The sequence below is a fragment of the Nicotiana attenuata genome, chromosome 11, assembly GCF_001879085.1.
Source record: "Nicotiana attenuata strain UT chromosome 11, NIATTr2, whole genome shotgun sequence".
Taxonomy (NCBI): Eukaryota; Viridiplantae; Streptophyta; class Magnoliopsida; order Solanales; family Solanaceae; genus Nicotiana; species Nicotiana attenuata.
In genome coordinates this window covers 49,896,215-49,906,548 of record NC_031999.1, presented here as the reverse complement: position 1 = coordinate 49,906,548, position 10,334 = coordinate 49,896,215, and the positions used below count along the sequence as shown (strand labels likewise).

The following is a 10,334-nucleotide window of genomic DNA, read 5'->3' as shown; positions in this document are numbered from 1 at the left end:
GGGGGGGGAAAGGAACTTCCTATCCGAAAAAAATATCTGTCCCTCGTGAAATGCTATCTCGACAATTGCCTCGAAAAGTCAAAAAAATATTATGGGAAATGGGAATCAAGAGACCATGTCCCAATGTTGTTTAATAAAGAGTCTAAATTATATGCAGTAAAGATGTGAAAAAATATTTATAACAATCAAACTACTTATTTAGTACTCAGAGACAAGATCTTGATAATTATTACTCCCTCTGATTTACATCAAGTGATCATTATTTTAGGCATATCCACTTAAAAAATACGAACTCTTAAAGAAAAAAATATTTATTAAATTAATTTTAATTAATTATTATCTTGATGCATTAGAATATGTAAATAAGGGTACATTTTAAAAAAATAAAAGTAATTCTTTCTTGATTATGTAAATTGATACTTATTTTTTACCAAAATAAAAACGTAAAATGATTACTTATTGTGGACAGAAGGGAGTACTGCACTTTTTGTCCCAATTTATGTGGTATTTTTGCCTTTTTGAGATTCAAACTTTTTAAGTTTGACCATACATTTATGCATTGACTTTTCTGTTTTTTCAAATAAAATTTACATATTTGAAAATTACGTAAAAAATATTAATATAAGTTATAATAATTAATAATTTAAAATAATTTAAAGGCATATAAAAATTTACAGTTAAAAGATAATTCGTGTTTGACCTTCGAAATTCGATTTTATATAAATTGGGCCAGGAGGAGTAATTGAAATCTGATAAAATAGTTACTTACTATTAGCTATCACTTATTAAAATTCACCAATAATATAATAACAACAACAATATATTAGTGATCCCACAAGTATGGTATGAAGAAATTAGAGTATATACAGACCTTACCTTGCGTGAGATAGAGAATCTGTTTTCGCTAGATCCCGATTCAAGAAAAACATATTCAAAAATAATAAGATAACTAAATCAAAGAATAAAATTTACCGAGTATAAAATAATATTCTTAAATTTATGGATAAATTGCAACTTAACCCCTTCTAGATTCTTCCAAGCAAGAGCGTAGTTATAACAAGAGAACACAAAAAGTGCTCATCAGCAAAGAAAGTTAGCCCAGAAACGAAACGAGGCAAAAACAGAGAGTTTGGAGTTTATATTCAAAGGGTGGTTACCCTCTCTGTTTAGCCAATGATTTTCCTTTCTAACTTTTTTTTTTTAAAACAAAAATCAACAACCCTTGAACTAATGGAAATATACTACTATACAATCATTTCTTGAGGATCAATCAACAACAACAGCCAGATCTCTCTTTCTCTGTCTTTGTTTCTGTGATTTTAGTTCCTCTTTTTTGATACGTAACAATTGAGGCAGTGATGATATTTTATCCGGATTCTGGGCTAACTGGATCGGGCATAGAGACTATCCGACCCGTATCTTGGCCTGGCAAATCACCGGACGGCCGGCGATTTGAAGGTTTTTTCTTTGCATACAACCGGTGATTTTGCAGTCATGGCGTGGTCGCCTCTCTTTTCCGCGATCTGTCTTTGCAGATCTGAGCCTCTTAGTTAAGTACTGTGAATTGGCCTAAAACTACTACTTCTTTGAATTTCAACTACTTTTTGTTCTTTTAAGTTTTAGCTTAAGCATCAAACCAAAAGAATGAGGATTTTGACGAAGATTGAGCTCTTATGTGGTATGGTTATGATACTTCTGAAATCAAAAGCATAATCTACCGTACGACTCTATGTGAGAAAAATTATTTTCTAATAATCAAATAACAGAAATTAATTTCATTATGTACTGTAAATGCATGTCGTGTCACACATGCATTTCTTAGAACCGTTTGCCCATAGTTTTTTTTTATTATTATTATTTTGATTATTTTTTTTCAAAACGTATTTGTTCATGAATTTTTGTAAATTTTTTGAAAATGAGTTTTTCTATAATAACTTTTTCAAAATTTTCACAAATTTTTTATTTTTCCGCTTACATTTTTTTTATAAAGTGAAATGCATCTCTAAATATAATTTTATATTCTAAATATTATTTTTAACTTAATTTCAAATATTATTTTTTCTCAAAAATAGTTATTTTTATGTCCAAACACCTACTTAGTGTGCGTTTGGACATAAGAATTATAAAATTTAAAAAAAAAAATTCAAGTGAAAATGGTATTTGAAAATTAGAGTTGATGTTTGGACACGAATATAATTTTGGGTTATTTTTAAAGTTTTGTGAGTGATCTTAATGAAAATTTTGAAAAATAAATCTTTTAAATTTTAAAATTTTCGAAAAATTTTAAAATTTATCTTAAAGCGAAAATTGAGTATTTTATGGCCAACCAAATAATCTTACGTCCAAGCGCTCTTAGTACATGCAAAACCAAAATAGATACTGTAAATGCATGACGTCACACATGCATTCTTAGAACCGATAATAAATATTTTGTTATATTATTATATTTGTTTTTTTTAAACGTATTTGTTCATGGATTTTTGTAAATCTTTTGAATTTTTTTTTTGAAAATGAGTTTTTCAATAAGAACTTTTTCAATTTTTGGTCCCAAAGAGACCTTGGGAAAGCGTTTCCCTGGATTTCATCACCGGATTGCCCAAGGTCGGAGATCTCACAACCATCTTGGTTGTGGTGCACCGATTTTCCAAGTATGCCACCTTTATTGCAGCCCCACAATATATATCAGCAGAAGATACAGCTCGACTCTTCTTCTCTCATGTCGTCAAATATTGGGGCATGCCCAAAGACATTGTTAGTGACCGCGACTCACGCTTCACTAGCAACTTTTGGACCCAACTCTTCAAGTGCCTTGGGTCAAAATTGAGTCATAGCTCAAGTTTTCATCCGCAATCTGATGGCCAGACGGAGCGGTTCAATGGTATGTTGGAGGAATATCTCCGCCACTTTGTAACCGGATCGCAGAAGAATTGGGTGAAGCTTCTGGATGCTGCTCAACTGTGTTTCAATTCACAAAAGAGCTCTAGTACCAACAAAAGCGCTTTTGAAATTGTTACCGGACAGCAACCGCTACTCCCACACACTGTGAATGCACCAAACATGGCTAAATCTCCTCGAGCTGCCAGCTTCTCAAAAGAGTGGAGGCGGAATTTGGAGATAGTGCGGAGCTACCTTGTCAAAGCCCAAAAGCGGATGAAGAGGCATGCTGATCAGAATCGTCGCTTTGTTGAATATCAAGTAGGAGACAAAGTGATGGTCAAAATTCCAAAGCGGTACTTATTTGCAGGGGTCCATGACCCTCGCCTATTGCAAAAATACATTGGACCCTTGTCCATTGAAAAGCGTATTGGGAAGGTTGCATACCGGGTGGATACCCCAGCTTGGTGGAAAATTCATCCTGTCTTCCATGTCAGTCTCCTGAAACCTTTTCGGGAAGACACGGAGGATCCTTCAAGGAGCCAGCTCATAATACCCAGTATTCGAGGTCCCAATTCAACCGGGAAAAGGCGTGTTGAAGCTATCCTTGATGACAGAGTGATTCATGCCTCAAGGAAAGATCACCAAGAGTTTTTGGTGAAATGGCAGGGCTGTGATGCAGAAGAGAATACTTGGGAGAGGGGAACAAACCTCAAAGCCTACAAGAGCCTCATTGAAGATTATTTTGCAAGTAAGGCGCCGAGGACGTCGCCAACTCAGGTGGGGGAGAATGTCATGGGCGGCTTTCCAGCCATGCCCCATGACCCCTTGGGCGCGCCCCGTGGCGTCCTAGCGAACCTCCCAATGCCTAGCGCCACGGACGGCCCCGTGGTCTTGGCCGCGCCAAGTGACAAGCGCGAAGGTGCCTCTATCGCCCCACCGATATCCCTCGCGAGCGCCAAGCCGCAGGCAGAAGCCAACAGCGCCGCGCGCGCAGACAACGCCGCGCGCGCAGACCGTGATGCCAAAGACACTGCTGCTGACAACGGACCTGCTGCTGCCTTATAGAAAACTAAGTCATTTTCATTGTAAATATAGAGTAGTTTTATTTCATGTACTTCCATTATGTTTCTCTAGCTTAGTCAAGTCTAGTCTTGTAACTTTGGATTATTTTTTTTAAGTACTATTAGGGGGATCAAGCAATCAAAACTTTCTAGCAAGCAAGCAATTCTCTGTACTGGTGTCTCTCCCCCTCGACACCGCGTTGCTTTTCTGTAATAGCTTTCATTAATGCAATCAAGCTTTCTTTCATTCTAAATTCTCATTTCTGTTCTCTCAATTGCTCTTGACATTGGTTTTCCCGTACGGCACTGACAATCTCGTCTAGCGTACGGAGGGGACCTCAGTTGGCGGACAGCAACTGCACTGACATCAGTTGCCTAGCCTTACGTCGCCCTTCCAAGTAATCTCAGGAAGGCGCCGCGTAACAGTACTCATGAGTGTCACTTCTAGATAGATATCTAAAAATAGATGGAAATAACTTTTAGATATGCCTGGAGAAAGAAAAGGACAATGGTGAAAAAAAGTGAAAACTACTTTCCCTTTTGATGAAAAAGGAATTGTCAGATTTTTAATGCAGACTCACGGGCTTTCGGTTAAAAGTTCTCTTGTTGGATTAGCCCAGAAAATGGCGAGAATGAGGCAACAGAGAATATGGGATTTCTTTCAAGGGTGGTTGCCCCTCTCTGCTTTGTCTATGATTCTCCCCCTTCTCAACTAACCAACAGCCCTTAAGAGAAAGAAAGAGAAACATAGCACTTCAGTTTCTGGTTTTCTCGATGACTATTTGTGAAATTTCCCCAATATACAAGTATACCGCGACAATTCAACAGCCTTCAGATCTTCAGTCTTTCTGCTCATGGTCCTTTGCATGTTTCTTTCAGTTTACTCTCGCTGTCTCATTGTTAATGGAAACTTGAAACTGTTCCATTATGATGCGTTTTACTACAGAAATGGACTGTGATGATGCTTATGAATCTTTCTATTTGGGCTCATTATTGACCATTGAGATAACCCGACCCGCATGTTGGCATGGCACCCGGTATGGCCAGTGATTGGAAACTAGTCTCTCTCTCTCTCTCATGCAACCGGTGTTGCAGCCATGTCGTCGCTGTTTTCTCTCTTGCCTTGTCATTATATGCGTATGAGCCTCAATTTGCTGAAGAACATTAGTAGGCGTTTGGACAAATATTAAGTTGAAGTTGAGATATTCTTTTAAATGCAGACTTGTGAGGTCTCTTCGGTTAATAGCTCTCATCTAAATGAACTATTTAGCCCAGGAATGGCGAGAATGAGGCAGCAGAGAGTATGGGATTTTTTACAGGGTGGTTGCCCCTCTCTGCTTTGCCTATGATCCTCCCTTTTTCAACAAACCAACAACCCGTTAAAAAGAAAGAGAGAGGCATATAATAGCACTTCAGTATTTCGGTTTCTTTGCATTTTGCACCTTTTTAATGTATACTCTCATGACTATACAACAACTACGCAGCCTTCAGATCTTTTAAAGAGGCAGTGATGATGATTTTTTCAATATCTGGGCTAACTAATCCGGGAATGGAGATAACCGGACCCTTATCTTGGCGTGGCAACCCGGTATGGCCTGTGATTGAGACTTTCTCTCTCTCACACATGCAACCGGTGTTTTGCAGCCATGGTGTGGTTGGCCTCTCTTGTCTTTGACATTACAACACATCTGAGCCTCAATTTGCTAAAGAAATTATTATCTTTTCCATATTGATGTGGAAATCCCCCCGACCCCACTTATGGGAATATACTTGGTTTGTTGTTGGTTTGTTGTTGTATATTGATGTGGAAATATTACCCACGCCTTTTTGTTGAAAGTTTTAATGCTTGTAGGTTTGAAATCCAATTTTTTATCAGTAATTGGAATTCACTATATGATCCTCCATCTAAGCTAATTCCCTTAGCCCAGAAATGGCGAGAATGAGGCAACAGAGAGTACGGGATTTCTTTCAAGGGTGCTTGCCCCTCTCTGCTTTGTCTATGATTGTCCCTTTTCAACAAACCAACAGCCGCCCTTAAAGAGTTAGTAAAAATCAGAGACAACACTTCCATTTCTGGGTTTCTTTGCATTTTTGCACCCTCTGTTTGGACAGCCACCTTGTAATTGGATTTAGGGTGTAATTGTGTGCATTTTTTATTGTTTGTATGGCCAAGTAATTACTTGGTCAGTATGGATTTGGGTGTAATCGCACAACTATACTACGACCTTCAGATCGATGATCCGTCTCCTCGTGGCTTTGAGAACTCATTAAAGAGGCAGTGATGATGATGTTTCTTATATCCGGGCTAAGTAATTCGGGCATGGAGTAACGTGACCATATCTTGGCGTGGCAACTCAGTATGGCTTGTGATTGATACTCCTTTCGCATGCAACTGGTGTTTTGCAGCCACGGTGTGGTCGGCTTCTCTTGTGCCTTATCATGACAGATCTGAGCCTCAATTTTCTAAAGAAAATATCTCCTCCTTAATTTGATGTGGGAGACTTCGAACCCCCAGAACGAGGCTACAGAATGGGATTTCTTTCAAGGGTGGTTTCCCCTCTCGGCTTTGTCTATGATTCTCCATGTTTAACAAACCAATTTAAAAAAGAAAGAGAGAAAGAGAGCACACTTCAGTTTCTGGGTTTCCTTGCGTTTTTGCACCCTTTATGTGTACTCAAAAACACACCTTCAGATCATCAGTCTGTCTCATGGCTTTGAAAGCTCGTAAAAGAGGCAGTGATGATGATTTTTTGTATCTGGGCTATTTAATTCGGGCATGGAGATTACCCGCCCCATATCTTGGCGTGGCAACCCTGTATGGCCTGTGATTGAGACTCTTCTCACTCATGTGTAACTGGTGTTTTGCAGCCATGGCATGGCTAGCTTCTGTTTTTCCTTATCATAGCACATCTAAGCGCAAAGCTGATCTAGGATTTGAACTTTGTGGGTTCGAGTTCAAGATTTTACAACTCATTTGATATACTGTGTTGAAAATCAAGTATTTGTACTTATTTAGTAAACTTTTTAACACATGTAGAGGGTTTGAGTCAAAGCTACTGTTCAGATGAACCCATGCCTAAACCTCTCTATCTGCCGTGACTCAGCCTCAATATGCTTTTTTTCCCCTTCCTGAAATGGCATTGGCCAGTTATTTAAGTTGTTTTCTCTTTCGCATACAAATGATGTTTTTGCAGCCATGGCGTGGTTAACTTTTCTTTGCCTGATCTTTTCTGCAGATCTGAGCCTCACATTTTTGTGTTCACCTGCATTTTCTTATTCAATACACGTATTGCACCGGTTTTTTTTTTCTTAATCTTCAGATGTCGAATAAAAGAATGAGGCAATATAGGTGTCAAAATGAGTATTTTTCTTAAGAGAGGTTGTTCATGTTTATTTTTTTTTTTAAAAAAAAGATCTTTTCTATGTGATAATAGTTTTAATTGAAAAGAATCAATTTTAGTCCTGCTGAGTTGTAACTTTGTTTTTGTCTGTCTTTGATGGCCTTTGTGCGTATCTTCTATGTTCCCTTGGCTTTTGAGTTCGAACAGCTTTTGCTTGGAGTACACGTAAATGGGGCTGTGATGATACTTCTAGTACCTTCTTTTCTGGGCTAATCAATTTGCATGGAGAGGACCAGACCTGTTGGCTTGGCAACTCAATGTGGTTTGTGTTAAGGTTTCTCTTTTCCTTGTTCTAAGATAGATTCGAGCCTCAATTTGCTTAGAAAACAAACCTTTTCTTGGTTCAAAGCAGGGTTATGATCTAGCATGCGGCCTTCAGAGAAAGCATTTTGTTGTAGTGTTGCACCACGCTGGTGTTGAATTGTTCGTGCGTGTCTGTGTTTTCAATAAGCATCAAAACCATGAGTTCCAAGCAATCATGCCTCAATCTTGAAGCCAAACCCGGGTCTCTCTCTGTCTTGAATACATATCTGAGCCGCAGCTTTCTTCAATATTTCTAGTTTTGTTTACCTTTTAGTTTTCAGAACTACAGCTAGTGAAAGAAAAATTGGAAAAAGTTAAGCAAAAGATTAAGTCTTTTAAAGTTCATTTCAAAAGTTTTGGGTAGAAATACTCCATTCGTATCTAAAAGATGCTATTTTATTCTATATAGCAATTACCAGAGAATGGAAATGCACTATTTTGAGTGTTATAGCTGGCCCCCTAAATCCTAAATAGTGAGACAAAAAGGGGGACACCCAAAACTGATCAAAGTTTTTATTTTTGTGACACGAATTAAAAAGGGGATTTTTGTTCTCCTTTTTGACTTTTGACATGAATTTAGTCATAATTAATATTCAAGGGGATTGCCCTTTTTATTCAATCTTAGATCTCACTAATTAACAGCCACTTCATGTGCGAATTTCAGTTGGAACCTCGTAAACTTAGCTAGCGTTTGGACATAGATTTAGTTGAAACTTGAAAAAATAATTTTTGAAGTAGTTTTGAAAAATAATTTTTGGAAGTTGAAATTATGTTTGGACATGCATTTTATTTGAAAAAAATTTGAAGTTTTGTAAGTGGGAGAACAAGTTTCACCCAAAATCTACCCTAAACTAGATTTTGGGAACTTCAAAAATAATTTCAGAAGTTTTTCAAAAATAGATCATTAATCTATGAACAAACAATGTTTTCAAAAAATATTTGAAAAAACGTTGCCAAAATGTATGGCCAAACGGGGCCTTAGTGTATGATTGACTTTCTGTCAGTTCTGCAGTGATGAGGTTTCAAAGTCCTACTCATAACTTCAAGATTATTGAAGCTCCATTTCTTACTGCTGATATTACATGAAAAATGTTGCCAAGGCTTTGGTCTAGTGGCAAGGATACAACACGTAATGTATGAGTTAATGTATGAGTTAGCCACTGGTCATGGGTTTGAATCTTGTCACAGACAATAACCTGGTATATAAGTGGAGAAGGGTAGATGGGTGGGTTCATTATCCATCCAGTTTTGAGCCGTGTGCCACTAGGTCTCGAGGATTTCTCGATCATCAAAAAAAAATGTTTAATTGATCACATCTTTCTTTAGTTATTTCATCTTTCTTGATTCAGAAATATACATGACCTACTAGCTTGGATCGTAATCATGTGATTTCATCTTTGTTTCTTATATCTCCTAGGTGTCCCTAGTTTACTTTTTAAAAAAAATGAAAAGGTCCCTAAAGTTTGTTCACTTGCTTAGCAATTTTGAATTTCTTTTTCTAATCATCTTGTACTATAGCAACAAATTATTCAATTTGAAAAACAGTGGTGCTTATTATTACATGTTCCAATTTTTCAAATCCAATTCTTTGAGCCATTGACCATTCATTTGTTTTACTTATTGTGGCTAAAGTACCCTTTAACTTTTACCTTAGATAGGCTAGTGTAACCTGATGTAGAGACTAGGAATCGTTTATTAGGAGATAATTAAATTGCTTGCAATTGTGTGGGATTATTTTAATAATTCATTTGGTGTACCTTTTGCCAAAGGTAATCTGAGATATACTTTGATACAATGGTGGTTGAGCAAAAGAAACGAAATGGTGGACACAACCATCGAGCAATGTTTACCTTCAATAGTGTATTGGCAGACATGGAAAAGTAGTGTAAAATTTGGGGGAGAACTGTTACTGCTGCAAAAATTATTAATCAGGTCTGTTATTTGGTGAAGTTATTAAAATTTCTTCATTCCCCTCTCTTACCTTTTATGACTATTGGATAGAAGTCTATAACATGGTAGACATGGTGAAACAGAACTTAAGTGAATGTGTTAAGTTGGGAGAAACCACTCAGCCAGTGGAGGTGGGGGTTTAAGCTCAATATTGATTGTTGCTTTAAATGTAACCTGGGAATTCAGATGCTGGTGGAATTGCAAGGAACAAGCCGGGGAAATGGTATGGCTTTTGCAGATTACTCTGGTTGCCGCACTAATAATCTAGCAGAAGCAAGGGCAATGTTAACGAGGGCTTGGACGGTGAGTCCAGTATGGTTTTCTTGATTTTGTCATTGAATCTGACTCTTGTAATTGTAAAGATGGTAAGAAATGAATGTAGTGTTTTGTGGCAGAGTCGAGGATGTCAATAACCAAATCCAACATTTATGTACACAAGGCAGGTTCATTATTATAGCACTGTTACAGGAAATTCAATTTTGTTGCTGATCTTTGGCTAATCGGGGTGAAGAAACAAGGAAAGCATTCTTCGATCAGGCTGTCCAGATGAGAGCCATGTTGAAGAATGATCAAAGTGGTTTGATGGGACGTGTTCAGTTTGGATCATGCCAAGCGCCATTTCTCTATTGACCATGGCTAGGTGTTTACCTCGAAAATACGAGTAATAATTAAATTTGATTTATAGTTTTTAAGATATGTGATTTAGTTCAACACTAATTAATAATCAAGAAGTATAACGTAT

The 10,334-nt window shown here is 37.4% G+C and overlaps 1 long non-coding RNA gene across 3 annotated transcripts; it reads left to right on the top strand.

Moving 5' to 3' along the window:
* LOC109234501 lies at positions 4,295-9,986 on the top strand. Of its 3 annotated transcripts, XR_002069249.1 has the most exons (4): positions 4,295-7,601; positions 7,692-7,844; positions 9,412-9,574; positions 9,676-9,986. It is a non-coding gene; the product is annotated as an uncharacterized LOC109234501 (long non-coding RNA). The 3 variants fall into 3 exon arrangements; XR_002069248.1 differs by having other exon boundaries at positions 9,412-9,986; XR_002069247.1 differs by lacking the exons at positions 9,412-9,574; positions 9,676-9,986 and having other exon boundaries at positions 7,692-8,261.